Source organism: Pseudopipra pipra, chromosome W, assembly GCF_036250125.1.
Source record: "Pseudopipra pipra isolate bDixPip1 chromosome W, bDixPip1.hap1, whole genome shotgun sequence".
Classification (NCBI taxonomy): domain Eukaryota; kingdom Metazoa; phylum Chordata; class Aves; order Passeriformes; family Pipridae; genus Pseudopipra; species Pseudopipra pipra.
This window is the reverse complement of record NC_087580.1, coordinates 10,851,590-10,871,227: the sequence shown is the minus strand read 5'-3', so window position 1 is coordinate 10,871,227 and position 19,638 is coordinate 10,851,590. Positions and strand designations below refer to the sequence as shown.

The following is a 19,638-nucleotide window of genomic DNA, read 5'->3' as shown; positions in this document are numbered from 1 at the left end:
TGTTATTTGTGTATATTTGGGATCCATTTTAGTTAATTCTCTTACTGTGATCCCATCCGGCCCAGCTGTATTTTTATTTATCTCATTAATGTTCTTAATAATTACTTTTTCAGTAATCATGGCTTTAAAAGTGGTGTTATCAGCCATACCTATAGATCGATAGTTTCCAAGATTTTTAAACCCCCCAGTTGTTTCCCATCTGGTTTTAAACACTGGTCCCCTCATAAAATGCCCCCCTCTGCCCCGGGCCCACTTTGGGCTCCTGGATGTCATTGTGGAGGCGGCGTCGCTCCATCTCCAGCTGGTGGATCCGTTCGTCCTGCTGATCCAGGAGGGATTTTTGTGATTTCTGTACCTCCTGGAGCACAGCCACTTGGTTCCAGTGCACGTGGAGCTGCTCCTCGACCCGCCTTCGGTGAGCCTCTGTGTTCTCCGAGATGTTTGAGAGCTCTTCCTCACGAGCTCTGGTCTCATTCTGTCGCTGCTCCTCCTCCCGCAGACGCTGCTCCAGCTCCGACTCCAGGGAGCTGTGGGAAAGTCCCAGAATTTCTCCCGGAATCCCACCCAAATTCCCATCAAACCTCTTCCCAAAGCCCCCCCAAAAGTCCCGAGCCCCCCGGAATTCCCAACTCCCCCTTAGACTTCCAAAATTCTTCCCAAATCCTCCCTCTGATCCCCCAAATGCCCCGAATTTTCCTGAATTTCCCCCTGAAATGCCCTGAATTTCCCCCTGAATTTTCCTGAATTTCCCTCTGAATTCCCACCAAATCCCTTCCCAAACCCCCCTCAGAATTCCCAGATCCTCCCTCTGACCCCCCAAATGCCTGGAATTTCCCCCTGAATCCCCCCAGATTCCCTGAATTTCCCCCCAAATTCCCTGGGTGTCTCTGAATTTCCACCCAAATGCCCCCAAATCCCCTGACTTTCCCCCCAAATTTCCCCCTGAATCCCCCAAATTCCCAAATTGGAATTCCCAAACCTCGAGGGGCTTGGGGGATTTGAAGGCAATTTGGAGGGAATTGATGCGATTTTGGAGGGGGCTTGGTGGGGAATTGGGGAATTTGTCGAAGGGTTTTGGGGAATTTCTGTGGGGATCCTTGAGAGAATCTCAGAAAATTCCCATTTGGAGGGATTTTGAGGAAATCTTTGGAATTTGGGGCGATTTGGGGAAATTGTGGAGAAGTTGGAGGGAATTGGGGAATTTTTGGAAGGCTTTTGGGGGAAATTCTGTGGGATCTTGAGGGGTTTGGGGTTGACTTGCGTGGACTTGAGGTCAGTTTTTGTGGATTTTCAGAAGGTTTTGAGGGATTCTTGATGGAATTTGCGGGGGTTTGGGTGGATTTCAGGGGAATTTTGGTGGTTCCCTCACCCCACTCAGAGGCAGCTTTCCCACAGCTCCGGCTGGAGGGGGATTTTCAGTGGATCTTTGCCAGATTTGGAGTGGGTTTGGAAGGATTTTTGCTCCATTTCAATGGATTTCAGCTCAGTTCTGCAGGATTTCCTGGGATTTTGAGTGGATTTCAGGGGGATTTGGAGGGACTTGGATGGATTTTGATGGCGTTTTTTACGGGATTTGGGCGGATTTTGCTGGATTTGGGGCAGTTTCGGGGGAGGTTTCGGTGCTTTGCTCACCGTACTCTGGAGCTCAGGGTGCTCTCTCTCCTCTCCCGCTCCCTGAGCTCCTGATGTAGAGTCTCTGTGGACTCCTTGATCTGCTCCCTGGACTCCTGGAGTAGCTGGTTCTTTTGCTCCAGGCTACATTTTTCTTTCTGCAGTTTCCGGAGTCACTTCTGGGCCTGGCGCAGCTTTTCCCGGAGCTCCCACATCTGCACCCAGAAGTCCCAGGGCGAGCATTTGGGGGGGCACAGGGGGCTCCTGGGGGGACACCTGGGGTTGGGGACATCAGTCCATTGCACCTTTCTACTTTTCCTGCAGCAGGTGCCTGATATGGAATGTGATAGACCCATTCAATCCCATACTCCTGTGCCCAAGGGGCTACTGGGCTGTTCTTGAAATGTGTCCCGTTGTCTGACTCAATCCTCTCTGGAGTGCCATGTCTCCACAGGACCTGCTTCTCCAGACCTAGAATGGTGTTTGGGCTGTTGCCTGCGGTACCGAGTATGTTTCCAACCATCCTGTGGTTGCTTCCACCATGGGAAGCACACAGCGTTTACCTTGGCGGGTCTGTGGCAACATGATATAGTCAATCTGCCAGGCCTCCCATATTTATACTTCTCCCAGCGTCCACCATACCACAGGGGCTTCAACCTTTTTGCCTGCTTAATAGCGGCACAGGTTTCACAGTCACGGATAACTTGAGAGATGATATCCATGGCTAAATCCACCCCTCGGTCTCGTGCCCATCTAGGAGTGGCATCTCGGCCCTGATGACCTGAAGCATCATGGGCCCATCGAGCTAGGAACAATTCTCCCTTCTGCTGCCAGTCTAGGTCTGCTTGTGATACCTTGCCCTGTGCAGCTCGGTCTGCCTGTCTGTTCTTAGCATGTTCCTCATTAGCTCGTTTCTTGGGCACGTGGGCATCTACAGGGCGGACTCTCACGTTCAGTTTCTTCACTCTGGCAGCGATGTCTTGCCACAGATCAGCAGCCCAGATGGGTTTTCCTCTACGCTTCCAATTCACCTCTTTCCACCGGTCTAGCCACCCCCACAGGGCGTTGGGTCTCATCCACGAATCGGGGTACAGGTAGAGCCTTGGCCATCCTTCTCTCTGCGATATCCAGGGCCAATTGGACTGCTTTGAGTTCCCCAAACTGACTCGATTCGCCTTTACCTTCAGTGGCTTCCGCCACTCGTCGGGTGGGACTCCAAATGGCTGCTTTCCACTTCCAGCTCCTCCCTACAGTACGGCAGGAGCCATCGGTGAAAAGGGCATGGCGTGTCTCTTCGTCTGGCAGCTGATCAAATGGCAGAGCTTCTTCAGCTCGGCTTGCTGGTTCTCCTTCTTCTTCTGCCAGACTGAAGTTCCCACCTTCAGGTCAGTTGGTTATGATTTCCAAGACGCCAGGGCGATTCGAGTTCCCGGTTCGGACACGTTGTGTAATCAAAGCGATCCACTTGCTCCACGTGGCATCGGTGGCATGATGCGTAGGGGGCACCTTCCCTTTGAACATCCAGCTCAGGACTGGTAATCGGGGTGCCAGGAAGAGCTGTGCTTCGGCACCAATTCCCTCTGAAGCTGCTCGTATGCCTTCATACGCCGCTAAGATTTCCTTCTCCACAGGGGTGGAATTGGCCTCAGAACCTCTGTAGCTTCGGCTCCAGAAACCCAGTGGTCGCCCTCGCGTCTCGCCAGGCACCTTTGGCCAGAGGCTCCAGGAGGGACCTTTATCTCCAGCTGCAGAGTAGAGAACATTCTTTACATCTGGTCCAAGAGCAATTTCTTGCTTGATCTGCCTGAAAGCTTGTTGTTGCTCAGGACCCCACTGGAAATTGTTCTTTTTACGGGTCACAAAGTGAAGAGGGCTGACAATCTGACTGTACTCTGGGATGTGCATCCTCCAGAAGCCTGTGGCTCCCAGAAAAGCTTGGGTCTCTTCCTTGTTTGTGGGTGGAGCCATGGCTACAATCTTGTTGATGACGTCTGTTGGTATCTGGCGTCGTCCATTTGCCATTTCACCCCTAGGAATTGGATCTCTTGGGTAGGTCCCTTGACTTTGCTCTTCTTGGTGGCAAAACCGGCCTGGAGGAGAATCTGGATGATCTTCTGTCCTTTCTTGAAAACTTCTTCAGCTGTGTCCCCCCCTCCAATGATGTCATGGATGTACTGGATGTGTTCGGGAGCCTCACCCTTCTCTAGTGTGGCCTGGATCAGTCCATGACAGATGGTTGGACTGTGTTTCCACCCCTGGGGCAGGGGGATCAGGCCCAGCCAGGTTGGGGTTGGGAAAGGCAGGTCCTGCCTGACCAACCTGGTCTCCTCCTCTGACACAATGAGCCCCTCAGTAGCTGAGGGAAAGGCTGGGGATGTGTCTCTTGTGACTTCAGGAAAGCCTTTGAGCCCATCTCCCCCTTTTCCACTCCAACTGCGTCTCTCCTACACTGGGGGGGCAGGGGAAAGACAAACTCTCTTAAATTCCTGACCTATAAGAGAATGTCTGATGGTTGCCATGGGAACTGACATGGGCAATGCGAATGTCTGCTGGTTGCCATGGGAACTGACCCTAGCAACCAGAATGTTTGCTGTTTGCCATGGTAACCGACCGTAGCAACACAAGTGTACGATGGTTGCCATGGTATCTGACTGTAGCAGTGGGACATATGATGGTTGCCATGGTAACTGACCATGGCAATGGGAATGTATTATGGTTGCCATGGCAACTGAAAGTAGCAATGGAAAATGTGATGGTTGCCATTGTAACTGACTATAGCAATGACAATGTACAATGGTTGCCATGGTAACTGAGTGTAGCAACGGGAATGTGTGATGGTTGCCATGGTAACTGACTGTAGCAATGGGAATATACAATGGTTGCCATGGTAATTGACTGTAGCAGTGGGAGGTATGATGGTTGCCATGGTAACTGGCCGTAACAAATGGGACTGTATGGCGGTTGCCATGGTAACCGACCATAGCGATGGGAATGTGTGATGGTTGCCACGATAACCGACCATGACAATGGGAATGTGTGAGGGTTGCCATGGTAACTGACTGTAGAAACGGGAATGGATGCTGGTTGTCATGGAATGTGACCATAGCAACGTGACTGTATGATGGTTGCCATGGTAACTGACCATAGCAATGGGAATGTATGATGGTTGCCATGGTAACCAAAGGTTGCAGTGGGAATGTATGCTGGTTGCCATGGTAACTGACTGTACCAGTGAGATGTATGATGGTTGCCATGGTAACCGACTGTGGCAACAGGAATGTCTGATGGTTGTCATGGTAACCGACCGTAGGAATGGAATGTATGATAGTTGCCATGGTAGCAGACCGTAGCAGTGGGAAGTATCATAGTTACCATGGTAACCAAACGTAGCAGTGAGAATGTGTGATAGTTGCCATGGCAACTGGCCATAGCAGTGGGAAGTAGGATGGTTGTCATGGTTACTGACTGTGGCACTAAAGCTGCATTAGATGGGAAAACTGTTGTTTAAACGTGTCTTAAACTGGCTCTTTGTGGTCTCTTTGCAAACACGTGTTTCTTCTTCCCAACACCCCCCACAGCAACTGTTATCTCCCATGCAGGAATGTCCTGGGAAGGTGTCCTGAGGTGTTTCCCATTGGACCTTGTTAACCCCTTCCTGTGATTGGGTGTTCCTGTAAGCCCCTTGAGACTTGTAATTGGTTAGCCTGTGATTCTCCCTAACCCTATAAATGTAACATCCCCAACAATAAACTCCCTCTTGCCTCCTCTCCACGCCGGTGTGCTGTCTCTGTACCAGCCATGGGACCACGTGGGTGCTGGGGGGAGGGGAGGGCACCTCTCCCTTCCAGGCTCGGGGCCTGAGAACCCCCTGAAGAAACCCCTGGAGTTCCCTTTCCCCGTCCCTCAAGACGTCGGAATGGTTCTTCGGACGGAGATGGAACTGGAACTGGGCTCCCCCACGTTGTGGGTGGGGAAAGGGATCTAGAAATGACTGGAGCAATGGGAATGTAGGATGGTTGCCATGGTAACTGATCATCTCAATGGGAGTGTATGATGGTTGCCATGGTAACCAACCCACACAATCTCTCCTAGTTGCAGGGGCCGGGACCAGTTTATCACTGGGGGGGGACAACCAAAACTGTGTATTTTACACCCTCTGGGTCATTTCTGAGGGACTCTTAAGAATGGATCCTTTGCAGCAGCTGCCCAGGGCCCACCTGCCACCTCAGCCCACAAGCTGGCCATGAAAGAACTGTGCAAGGAGTGTTCCTTTGCCTTCACACCCAGGACTCTGCTGTCAGAACTCCCATCTGGGGAGGCATTAGCACCTTCACCCCCAGCCTGAGGGGTCATCTCTGCCAATGGGCCGCCTTGGACTGGCAGAACAGGCCGCTGCAACACCCAGACCATCACACACTCCAAAAATACCCCGTGACTCAGAGTTAAATCACCCACTGGGAAACTCCCTGCCCTGGGGGAGGTGCTGCACATCCCCACCTGAACCTGAGCACATTTACTCTTGGGCTCTGGGCACTTCTGCTACCACTCGTGGCATCGAGAGGAGGAGCAGAACTCCAACAGGACTGGGATTGGAACTCTCCACAGGACTGCCATCAGTACCTCAACACAACTGCCACCATCATCTGCACCAACAGCTTTTCCTTTCCTTTCCCTTTGCACCCTGGGGGCCCACGTGGTGCTCAGCACTGTTCTCTTCTTGTCCCAGGCTGCTGGCTCATACAGCTGTTTTTGTGGGTTAGAACCAGTTTTCTCTGTATCATTGTATTTCTTGTCATCTTCTCAGGAAATTGTAAGTCTGACTTGTAATCCCTGGCGTGGGTTCATTTCTCCCTCCGGTTTCCTTTTAACCCAGCACACGATGGGAGCGTACGATGGTTGCCATGGTAACTGACCCTGGCAAGGGGGCTCAGTGCCGTTGCCCACGGCTTCCACTTCTGCAAATTGGCTTCACTCACCTTCTCCTGCAGCAGCCTCAGCCACTCGTCGGGGGGCCCCACACAGCAGCTTCCCACCTCCGTGAGGTTCTGCAGCAGCCCAGAGTCCCTTTGGCCCCATGAAGTTCTTCAGTGGCACAATGGCCCTTTGTTTCTATGAGGTTCCACAGTGTCCAAGGACTCCTTTGGTTCCATGAAGCCCTGCAGTGTCACAAGGGGTTGTTGATTCCGTGCAATTCTGCAGGGTCACAAAGGTCACTTGGTTCCACAAGTTTCCTCAGGGTCCCAGGCTTCCCTTGGTTCCATCAGGTCCTGCAGGGTCACAGGCACCCCTTGCTCCCATGTGGTTTCCCAGTGTCCCAGGTTTCATTTTATTCCAGGAGGCCCTGCAATGGCACAATGACCACTCAATTCCATCAGGTTCCCCAGTGTCCCAATGGCCCATTGATTCCATGAAGTTCCAAAATGTCCCAGGGTTTCTTTGCTGCCATGAGGTCCCCCGTGTCACACTGGCCACTTGATTCCAGGAGATTCTGCAGTCTCCCAGCTTTCCTTCAGATCCATGAGGCCCTCCAGTGTCACAATGGCCCTTTGATTCCAGGAAGTTCCACACTCTCACAGAATTCCTCTGCTTCCATCAGCTTCGCAGGGTCTCAATAGGCCCTTGAGTCCATGAGGTTCCAAACTGTCCCAGGGTTCCTTTGGTTCCAGGAGACCCTGAAGTGTCACAACAGCTCATTGATTCCCTGACTTTCTCTGGTGTCACAATGGCCCCCTTGATTCCAGCAAAGGCACCCTATCTAAATTTGTTCTTTGCAAACTGTCCTTGCTGTCACCTCCTGGCAGTGGCTTCATGGCCCCTGTCAGAGCCAGCCCTGTCCCTGCACTGACCCAGCTCTGCTGCCCCACAGATGCTGGACCAGGAGGGGAAGGCCCACGGTGCAGGGCAGTGCACTGGGACTCATCCTGGAAGGGACCTCGGCAGGTTTCTGGGCCAAACCAAAGCACAGCCAGTGGAGAAAGGGACACAGGGATGGGCAGTTTGTGTGCTCTGCCACCTCAGGGGGAGATGTAGAGCTACAGGGACACCCAGCCCAGGTGGATCCCTCCAGGAGATGGTTCCCAGGTCTCATCTAGGCAGTGGGTGCTCCGGTTTGATGTTCACTGGTGGTTACACCCACCCACACCCACACCAGTCTCATGTGCACACACACCAGTCTCACCAGAGTCTGGCCCCCCAGAGAACACAAGACCCCATCATTTGTGCTTCCCACTCCAGAAAGTGGCACTTGGACCTCCCTCCAAACCCAGAGCACAGAGTTCCCTTGTCCTAAAAAGTTCTTGGCAATGGAGGGATGAAGCAAACGGGACAGACTGTGGGGATCCCTTGCTGGGCATGGCCAGGGATGGGCACTGACCACTCACCTGTTTGCATGTGACCAGTGAATCCGAAAAATCGGCCCGAAAGACTGCTCAGAGACATTCTTTTATCTTTAAGCAGCAAGGTATTTGTTTATTCAACGTTGGGAGCAAGCCAGCTCGCACTGGACAAACTTGCTCAACTTGCAAGTGCAAAACTAAGCCATTTTATACGCTTTGGATACAGGGTTACCTCATTTATTATACATATTAATAAGTAGGCTGGTCTCTGGGCAGAGTCTTTCCAGACATGCCCAGTCTTCTACTGTGGGGTCTTCTCCTCAAGCCTTCATCCCTCTGGTGGTCGCCATGGACGTCTTCCTCAATTTGACCTCTTCAATCAGGTGACCTGAATTCTTCAAGCTTGCAAAATCCTGGCTCTGGGCCTTCTAGATCTTATTCAAACATCTGGGTTACCTAATTTATTACTGTGTGTGTACTACTCCTATTCTTTCTAGAATAAGGCCTTTGGTCCAGTGAGCAGAACAGAACATGAGATTAACCAGTGCTCCTAAAATGTTCTTCCAGCAAAACAGGTATTGGGTTTCTTAGCAGGCCAAGATATCTCAGTTAACTCTTCCAGGCCGGGCTCCTGTTTCATCCCCTCGCCTCCCCAGCTGGAGGCCCAGGCCCTCAGCAGGCAGCTGCCTGTCCCCACCAAACGTCTCTCCCGCTAAAGGCGGGCACTCGGGGCTCTGCGCAGGCTGTTCCGCTCCTGCACGGTGGGACAGCCCCAGGATTAGGCCCCGCTCCAGCGCCAGGCGGGCCCGGACACCTCTGCAGTGCTTCCAACACAGACACTGACACCACCACCCACCTGAGACACTGATTCCAATGCCTGACTGCTCCTGCAGGGAATGAACAAGACAGGACCTCTTGCTCCCAGAAACTCCCTGCAGGACGACAACACACTCGATTATTGCCAAAAAAAACAAAGATGGTTTAAGTCAGTTAACTAATTTAATTAATTTTGATAGTTACGTAAAAAAGTAATTTAATTCTAACTAATATAATATGCCTTTTTAATATTTAGATATATTTACTGTGAATATAGACTTACATAGGATAGGTAATACTAAATTTAAATATTATAATAATTACCATATTTATAGGGCACAGACGTTCGTTAGACGTATATACATAGTTAGATGATAAGAATTACAGAATAGAAGACAGAAGATTAGAAAGATTTGTTGTTGTTAAATAAAATCTGTACTAAATAAAATCCACCTGCTGTCAGCAAATGGTCCCATTTACACCTTAATTCGGGCTGAGGCATCTCTCCCTCATGGGATCAGAACACCTGGGCAGGGACACCTTCCACCACACCAGCTGGCTCCAACCCCGTCCAACCCGGCCTTGGACACTTCCCACGGTGGGGCAGCCACAGCTTCTCTGGGCAACCTGGCCCAGGGCCTCACCTCCCTCCCAGGGAACAATTTCTCCCCAAAAGTCTCATCTCCCAGAGGTCACTCCCTGGGGCCAGGCTGCAGTGTGTTCCTCCCCAGCACTGCCTGCCTGCAACAGCCTGGGCCGACACAGGAGGGCTTCCCCTCGCCCACCCCCACCTAAGGCAGCAGCTGCTCTGGGCTGTTCCTCACAGATCCCTGTGCCATCAGCTGCAAAGCTCTCAGCAAGGCTGTCCTAAAGGAAGCTGCCCTGGGAAAGCCAACGTGCTGCAGCTCCAACGGGAAAAGAATCCCAGAATCAGGAAGGTTGCAAAAGAGCTCCAAGATCATCGAGTCCAACTGGGACCTCTCCCAGGTGGCTCCCTGAATCCCTGTAACCAAGCCCCGGCACTGGGCTCTGCGTGTGGCACCGGAGAGCCGAGGGGCTCTGGCCCTCAGCCACTGCCGTCCTTGCCATGGCCCTCACACATCGCCCCTCAGCACTGAGCCATCGCCCCTAGGCATGGCCCCTCAGCCACCTCCCTCAGCCCTCACCCTCAGTGCCCTCGCCCTCAGCCCTCACCCTCAGTGCCCTCGCCCTCAGACATCACCCCTCAGCCCTCAGCCATTGCCCTCAATCCCAACTCCCTTTGAAATCCAGCCCGGGGCTCGCCCCGGCCTCACACAGGGAGCTGCTGCGCTCCAGCTGTCGCTCAGCACTGGGGGGGGATTTGTGCTCACCCCAGGGCTGGGGGTTTGCAGCTGCTGTTTCAGTCCCTTTGTAGAGCCTGCCTGTGAAGAGAAGCCCCCCAGGAGAGCAGAGCCCGCTGCAGGAGCCAACATCCTCACCCTAACGCTTGGAGTCTTTCACTTGGATTCATATGTTTCCTAGAACGTTCCCGTTTCTTGGTTTGCTGTTCAGTGGAGATAAGGATGTTCTTCCAAGTGAGAGCTCTCCTCCAGTCTTTTCTTCAGCTCCAGAAATGGAGCAGCTTCATCAGGCACTTGGGTGAGAAGAGAGAGTTCCTGAAAAGTAGCCCTCGGAATGGAAACAGTGAGTCAAGAGGCAATGTTTAATGTTGTTCTTGGTGCAGAAACTGAAGATCAAGCTATAGAAGAAGGACAGAGAAATGACCTCTCAAAGACAACAAACTGTCCTGGAGGTACCCAGAGTTTTTCTGGGTTTTTCTTTTCTTTTTTTTGCATTGGGCCTTACAGTCAGCAAGAGAGGATGAAACGCAAGAATCATTTTGGCATGGAAATACTTGTCTTCATAAACTTGCTCATTGGAAAACTTGGTATCTGTTGATTTCTCCTTGTGATAGCTCTGGGTCTTTCTCATCCTCCCCCCTGCACAGCTCTGGGATTCTCCCCTCTTCCCACTGGGCAACTTCTTGGACTCTCCCATCTGCCTCCCATTGGTGCAGCTCTTGACTCTCATTTTCTCCCCACAGGTTGAGCTCTCGCACTCTCCCACGTTCTTCCCATGGCTGCAGCTCTGGGTCGCTCACGTTTCCCCAGTGGAACACTTAGAAGTTGCCTTTGCAATGACTTTTGGGTGGACCAAAGAGCTGTGAAAACAGCTAAAAAGGACTGGTTTGCCCACGTCAAAACTGTGCTTGCTTCCTAACAAAGATGACTCCCTGGCAATAGTCAGGCTCAGAGCGTGTGTGTGCAGGCTTGGCCGGACAGGCTCCACAGTCCTGGGGCAAATGTGTTTGGATGCCAGTTCTTAGTGAGCCGGGTTCAAGGGGCAGGTTCAGTTTGCCTTTGGAGAGAACGCACACACCTGCCCTCCCACCCGCAACTGGGAACTCTCCTACTGGGAGAGCTGGGAGCTGAGCAGTCCCTCCTCACAGATTCCTAAGCGGTACCTGAGTTTTCTAATGCATAACTATCTAGAGGAGCTAAAAAATGACATCTGTACACTCTCTTCTGAAAGACACAAATTCTGAAGGTATTTGAACAGTGTTCTCTCTTTCTTTGCTTTGTAATTTCCTGGGGAACTGCATTGCAACAGTGGCCTAGATTTTAAGGAATACAAGGCAGTATTTTATATTATTATTGTTTATATTTCTATTATGCATTAAAATAAAAACATAAAATACATTATAATAATTTTAAAATTATAATTAGTATAATATTTGTTATTTATTATTTTCATTTATCTTTATTTTTAATTTACTTGATTTATTTTAGTAGTACTCTTAGTACTAGTACTTTATTTATTTAAATCAGGATAAACCAAGAAAGAATCAATACTTTGCTGCTAAATAATGGAAAGGGAGTTCCAAATCCATTAAGAAATGAGCCAGAATTCCTGTGGTCAGGTGTCTCCAAATCACCCCATGGCTGCACCAGGGCAAAAATCACCTGTGGAGATATTGGGACCAGTTATGTGAGAGGTGACACTAAACACACAGGGTTTAGTCTTTTATCCCAAAAGTAAAAAGTAAAAAAACTACTTTTTTATCCCAAACAAACTAAGTTTTTCGTCTGTTTGCAACAGAAAACAACTTTTATTGTGCTAGTCTGTTGTACCTGTCGTTCAAAAGGCACAAGAAATAAATAATAAATAAATTAGGACTAAATAACCTTGGGAAAGGGAAATGGCTTTCATGGGCACTTCATTGCACACTGTTTCTGCCACTGCTCAGGGCCAAGAGTCCTTTCCCTGCTCCAGCGTGGGCTTCCTCCTGTGGCAGACAGTTCCCCGGGAACTTCTGCTGCAGGAGTCCTTCCACAGGATCATCCTTAAGGAATCGCTCCAGTGGAGGTGCCTGTGGCAATGCAGTTCCCCAGGAAATTACAAAGAAAGGAAAGACAGAACACTGCTCAAATTACTTCAGGATTTGTGTCTTTTGCAAGGAACCTGGAATTCCCAAAAACTTACAGGGAGGGGAGAAAAAAAATTGGGATAATCCGGAGCCAGTTCCTCCCTGATGTCCCCAAACCCCTCCCCAGTGTCCCCAAACCCCGTTCCTGATGTCCCCAACCCCGGGTGTCCCCCCAGGAGCCCCCTGTGCCCCCCCAAACGCTCGACCTGGGACATGTGGGTGCAGTCGCAGGAGCTCCGGGACAAGCTGGGCCAGGCCCGGGAGCAGCTCCGGAAGGTGCAGAGAGAGAAACGGGGCCTGGAGTGTGAGAACTGGGAGCTCAACAAGTGCTGGGAGCAGCTCCAGAGGGAGCTCAGGGAGTCCCAGGAGAACCTCCACAGAGAGCTCAGGGAGTGCGAAAGATGGGAGAGCAACCTGAGCTCCAGAGTACGGTGAGCAAAGCACCGAAACATCCCCCGAATCTGCCCCAAATCCAGCAAATCAGTCCAGCAGTTTAATTACCTGGGGGGCCTCATCTCCTCGGACGGTGAGATTGACGGAGAGACAGACAACAGGTTAGCAAAGGCATCGAGAGCTTTTGGAAGGCTCCATCAAAGAGTTTGGTGAAATAAACACCTGAAGAAAAGCACCGGGATCAGTGTTTACAGAGCCATAGTGCTGTCTGCTCTCTTCTACGGATCTGAATCGTGGGTCATCCACCGCCACCACCTGCGGCTCCTCGAACGCTTCCATCAACGCTGTCTCTGCACAATCCTAAACATCCCCTGGTCAGATGATGTGACCAATACGTCTGTTCTAGAACAGGCAGCAGGCACAAGCATTGAGGCCATGTTGCTGAGAACACAGCTGAGCTGGGCAGGGCACGTCTCCAGGATGAAGGACCAACCACCGCCTCCCGAAGGTCCTGCTTTATGGGGAACTTGCCACTGGCTGCCACAAGAGAGGAGCCCCGAAGAGGAGATACAAGGACTGCCTGAAACAACATCTCAGCCTTGGCCATGTTGATCAACAGAACTGGTCTGCTCTGGCCTCCAACCAGGAGGTCTGGAGACACCCCATCTATAACGCTGCTGCTCCCTTTGAGAGCGCAGCAGGATCACTCTCAAGGAAAAAGAATCGTGTCCTGCAGAATATACCACCTAAGGAGTCTTTCTGCTGTGCCTTTTGCAATCGGATATGTCTATCTCGTATTGGCCTCATTAGCCACCAGCGTGCCTGTAATAAATGTGGATAGAGCCTTCCTAAATCTTCGTTTGCAAAGCTCAGCCATGAGGGGGTAGGAAAGGGTTGTGGGGGCACCATGGAGGCTTGAGGGGATCAACATGGGGGCATTTAGGGCTTAGGAGGCACTTAGAGGTCCCGAGTGGGCACTGGGGACACTTGGGGGGCACTGAGGTGACAATGGCGGAGCTCAAAGGGGCCGCGGGGCAGGACGGGAGTTTTAGTCAAAGAAACGGCTAAAATGGTGCGGCTCCAAGGCACCGCCCCCAGCCCCGTTCCCGGGCGGTGATTGGCTGAGCGCAGTGATGGGCGGGCGCAGTTGCCAATGGGAGGCGGCGGAGGCGGGAGGCGGGAAGCGTTGGCGCTGAGGGGAGGGGGGAGGGCAGAGGATTTTGGGGGGATTTGGGGATCCCTCATGACCCCCCACAGCCCCCCAGGACGCCCCCGGCACCCTGTTGGCCGTGAACGTAAAGGAGGAGAAGTCAGATGAACCCTTCCCCCTGAGGTTTCCTCCCGGGACCCCCAAATCCTGCCGGACCCTCCCCAAACAAGAGCAGGAAGGGAAGGGGGTCCCGGAGGTGCTGCCCACGCTTGCCAGAGGAGCTTCTGTGCTGATGCTCCTTGGTTGTTGTGTCTGCAGGGACTGGAACAGGGATGTTTGTCCCAGGAGAGCGCTGCTCCATCTCCGAACCGCCCCTGCTCCTCTCACACCTTGTTCTCTCTCTTTCCCCAGCAGTCCCTGGGTGGCTCCAGAGCCCTCCGGCTGTGGGTGTGTGACACATTCACATCAGCCCCTGCTCTCCTGGGCTCCTACACACGCCAGCCATGAGCTGCTCCTCTGTGATCTTGCTGTCCGTTCATAAACAGATCTTTGAAAGTGTTGTTGATTTAGAAACTGAACCTCTCAAGGCCCTTCCCCATCTTCGTTGCCTCCTTTGGAAACTCTCTAATGGCTCGATATCTTTCTTTTATCGTGTCCCCCCAGACTGCCCCAATGGTGCAGGTGAGGCCGCCCCAGGGCAGAGCAGAGCAGGACAATCCCCTCCCTGGCCCGGCTGGGCCTGATGCCCCCAGGACAGGGTTGTCCCTCCTGGCTGCCAGGGCACTGCTGACTCAGGGCCAACTGGCCACCCACCAGCACCCCCAGGGCCCTTTCCTGGCACTGCTCTCCAGCCTCTCCTTCCCTGCTCTGTCTGTCCATCTGTGGTTGCCCCATCCTGGGGGCAGAATCCAACACTTCCCCCTGTTGAACTCCCTATGGTTGGTGATTCCCAGCCCTCTGATCTGTCAAGGTCTCTCTGCAGGGCTTCCCTCTTCCATGAGGCCCCTCAGTGTCCAAATGCTCCCTTTGTTCCATGAGGTTCCCAGGGGCCCTTTGACTCCATAAGACTCTGCAGTGTGACAATGTCCCCTTAGTTCCATAAGTTTCTGAAATGCCTCAGGGCTCCTTTGGTTCCAAAAGGCCCTGCCATGTCAAAATGGCCCCTTACCTCCATGAGGTTCTGCAGTGGCCCAGTTTTCCTTTGCTTCCATGAGGCCCTACAGTGTCACAATGGACCCTTGACTCCAAGAGGTTCCAAAATGTCTCAGGGTTCCTTTGGTTCCGTGAGGCCCACCAATGTCACAATGGCTCCTTGGCTCCATGACTTTCCATAGAGTCCCTGAGTTCCTTTGCTTCCATAAGGCCCTGCAGAGTCCCAGTGGCCCCTGGATTCCCTGGGGTTCTGAAATGTCACAATGGCCCCTTGATTCCATGGGGTTCCACACTGTCCCAAAATTGCTTGGGTTCCATGAGCCCTTGGAGTGTCACAGTGGACCCTGTTTCTCCAGGGGAAGAGGGACAGCACAAGACACACAGACACCAACTCTAAGGAACAAGTGTGTCATTTCTCCATAGAGCAAAAGAGCAAAGAATTACAAAAAGATAAGCTCAGTAATGCACCTCATCGTTCCTACAAAGGGTGCCTGGAATGATGAGAAAAGATGCATCCTCAGTTCCCCTCATCCGTTCCCCTCAGCCAGGTCCACACGGCAGCGGGGGAGCCCCGGTCACAGCCAAGGGTTGGAGAATCCCTCCTGGGGAAGGGAAATCCTACCCAGGGCGTCCACTCGTAGGGGAGAGCTCCATCTCTGCTGGGAGGGGGTCCAGCTCTTCTGGGCTTGAATAAACAAGCTCACAGAGCTACGAGTGCAGAAAAACATCTGGCTCCCTTATCCTCCTGGGTTCCACCCAAAGCCTGGCCAGGGCTTAAGGGGAAAACCAAGGGAGACTCAATGGGCAGCATCTGCTGCCAAACAAGGCCAGACATCGACTGCCATGGCCTTGACCGGGGTCTAAATACGGAAAGATAAATACATTCATATTTCACTAACAGTCATACGTATTTTATTAATGGACAAATACAAATATTTTTCACTAATGAGCAGATACAAATATATCTCACACAGATATAGTCCTGTCATACTTCATGTTTCACTGATGATTCCACACAGTTTTAGCTAATGAGCGGATAAATATAACCTTAATTTGGAAGGTTCATCCAGAGGCAAACTTTGGTTCAGGGGATGTTGTTCAGGCCTCAGTGCTTCAGCTGCAGAGCCTTGTGGAACCAAGGGGCCATTGTGACACTGTGGGGCCTTGTGGAACCAAAGGGATCCTGTGATACTGTGGAACCTAATGGAGACAAAGGAACCCTGGCACATTGTGGAACCTCATGGAATCAAGGGGCCATTGGGACATTGCAGGGCTTCTTGGAATCAAGGGGCCATTGTGACACTGTGGAACTCGTGGAACCAAAGGAACCCTGGGAAACTGTGGAACCTCATGGAATCATCAGGGCAATTGTGACACTGTGGAACCTCATGGAACAAAAGGGTTTAATTGTGACACTGTGGGGCCACATGGAACCAAAGGGACCCTGTACCTGTGTCTGATGGACACTCGAGGACCATTATCCTGGCTGATTATGGACTCTGATGGGCACCAACACAGGATCAGTTCCCCATGGACATTTCCCACATTCTGAACCACTCTTATCATTGTATAAGTTTGTTATTTTAGCTTCTCTAATGACCTTGGATGTTCAAGTATATCCTCAACAGACAGAAAACTGGGTGTATATCCAGATGTGAGACAAAAAACTGCTCAAGCAGAAGTGGGAAGGACTTTTGTCTCCCAACGTGGCTGTGGAAGCTTTGTGGGGAGACTCCCAAATTCCCTGTATGGGAATAAAACAGCTCCAGACACAGAGGAACCCACTGTCCTGGACAGTGCAGTGAGCAATGAATCTGCTGCAGGTAAAGCTGCAACAGAATCAGAACCTCTATAATGAAAATCATTAAATGGTTTATCTTTTTATGTTTACAGGACATTGTTTCTGGTATTTTTAATATAAATATAATAATATTTAATACTTCATGGTTATTTATCCCCGGATTAGCCAGTCATCCTAACAAGACCTTGCAACTCACGATTTTAGAAGAAAGAATTCAGAGTGATGTCCCCTAAGGGCCACTCTCATATAACACATAGAGAGCAAATGCCACCTGACCCTTGGAAGAGAAACTCACCCCGACAGCTAATGCAGGCTGTGACACTGATAACAAACAGCAGGAACTGTTGGATTTGTTCTGTTTCCCACTCCTTTGAATGAAAGCATTCCAATGATGGGACTTCCAACACCAAACATATTCTCCAATGGTCTCCCTCCAACTGGAGTGATGCTCCTTTTAGAAGGAAAAGCAGCCCAAACTCCAACAGATCCACAAATTGTCTTCACGGTCACTCCCCTGGGGTTAAGTGAAAGAGAGAGATCTGCTTGTGTCGTAGTTTGAGACCCCTAAAATCCAGTTCTCGAGTCCAAGCCCCCCTCCCGCATCTCAACCCCGTGTGAGATGGGTTTTCCAGACACCACACAAGACTCAATATGGGGGGAAAGGGGATTATATTACAATGCACTATACAAATAAATATTACAATACATCATACACAATCTTAACTATCTCTCCTATAATAAATCAGTATTTACAATGGATCAATCTCTTCTCCCTCCAATAAAAGTCCAGAAGGGAAAAGGAAAGATCCTTTCCACTCTCAGAGCAGCAGTGTCTCTAGGGCAGCAGTCTCTCTTCTTCCATGCAGCAGCTGTAGCTGGATCTCTTCCCATTACACACAAGGGGGTCTCCTCTCCCCCCCTCTCTTCCGTGGACTGCGACATCAGGGACAAGCTCGTCTCACCACGTCATATCGCGAAGTGCAGGGGCATCTTGGTGATGGTCCCTTTCCTCAGGGGGTTTAAGCTCCCTTGAGTCAGAACATCTCGAGCAGCTTTCAGTTGAAAAGCCCTTGCCGCAAGAGTTCTATCAGAGCTCCCCTGCTCTGTCTCAGGCTGCCAGCTTAGCAGCAGCAGCAGCAGGAGGGCCAAGGTCACCCCCTCCACACTCTGTCTGGTTGTCCCGGTCCAGCTTCTAAGACTCCTGAGCTTCTCAGCTCCACTCTCCGGTGCGTGATGCATTTTAGGGCTTCCATCCAGTAGGAGTCCACCCCCTCCACTTAGGAGAAGTCACAAAAGGGTTTTGGGGGGTTTGGTTTCAGTTCTTACCCCAAAACTCTCTCTCTCATTCAGACAACTCTGTGTCTCTCTTCCTTGGCTGCAATGCCGGCTTTGCTGCTTCTTCAGTTCTTATCTCTTCTGGCTTTCTGCCACTGCTCCCCGGTCAGTGCTGTTTCTGCTGCTGCTCCGTCTGCCCACTCACGGTGGAGAAAACTCCTTCAGCTTTCTAGCTACAGATACTCAGCCCAGTCTAACACTGTTCCAAGTTCCTGCAGCCCCCAGCTGGGGCTGGGGGGGGCCCAGCCCCCAACGGGGCTCCTGCCCCTTCTCCTCGTGGCTTTACAACATGGCCACTTCTCTCCAACGACTACAACTACAACAACGGTCTGGTTGTTGATATGTTTATATTTTGCAGGAGCGCTCATTGGTTCAACCCCAAGAGACACCACCCCCTGGGGGATTACCAATTTTTTTAACTCCAGGGGGAAAACTTTTTTTCCCCCACCACAGCTTGCTATCTCATATTGTGGTTTATATCAATCTCTTCTTAATGCTTGTTTCTTTTGCAGGTTCTCATATAATTACTTTAATATAATTGCTTTGATACAGTGCACTGTACTACTTTATGCTATATTATACCCTACTAGTAGGTTTTTAGTCTTTACACTGTATAGTAAATCATTCTGATTAAGAGTTTTCATCTGTTCACTTGTCTGTTCATTTGTCATAATAAAGAATTCATTTTATACAAATACATCTGATCTGCCATCATTAAAACCTGCGAGATAAAGTGATTTAATCACACCTCTGTAATTCCTTAAATTTAAACTGTTGACACAGCCCAAGGCTAAGACTGGATCCAGCCACACTCGGGCTCCTCTCTGAGAAGGAATTTAGAAAGCAAGGGGATCCCTTCTGTACCTCGTGACTCAACAGCAGGGCTTCTTTAATAACTTTGTCTAAGCCTTCCACTCCCACCCGTGACAGCACCGCGCCCACAACACGAACACTGCAGTCCAGTCACTCCAGTCGCTCCGTTGTCAGCACTATTGACACGTGGGCTGCTCAGTGCCCTGGTCCTCCTCCAGTTGCTGCACTCACACCCCCATGCTCACGAGCCCTTGCAGAGAGAATTGGCTCACACAGGAGTTAGAAGTTAAGTTTAATGAGAAGACAGAACAGACTGCACTGGTTGGGGTCCTGCCCTCAACTTCCCTCAAGTCCTGTGTTATCCAAAACTGCTCTTCCCCTGCATCCCATCATGTGTCCTACACTCCAAGGCAACAATCCCCCTAGTCCAAATGGGGATCTGCTCTCAGTGACTGAGGGGTTTCAGACCTGGACAACAGGGCTGATGGCTCTCCCAGGGCAGCCCTGGAAAGAGCTGGGACATGGTGTCCATTTCCCAGAGCCTGTCATTTGGGTTGTCACTTGCCACTGTTCCTCTGTGCCCTCTCTGTTTGGAGATGGATTCTTGGAGAGCTGATGGCCCTGCAGTGATGGAGCAGCCAGGGCAGAGCATTAACTGAGTTACTCCTCCTCCCACTGTTAGTGCCCTGTCTGTGTGTGCAGATGAGCTTCTTATCCCTTAACCTGACACAAGCTGACAAGAGCACAAATCTCCTGAGGCATCCGTGTTTGGAGGTCACACACA

General features: G+C 51.1%; 1 protein-coding gene across 2 annotated transcripts in view; it reads left to right on the top strand.

Moving 5' to 3' along the window:
* Positions 1-19,638, top strand: part of LOC135406068 (uncharacterized) — a 361,545-nt gene that overhangs the window by 47,497 nt on the left and 294,410 nt on the right. The gene's annotated exons all lie outside the window — the stretch shown is intronic.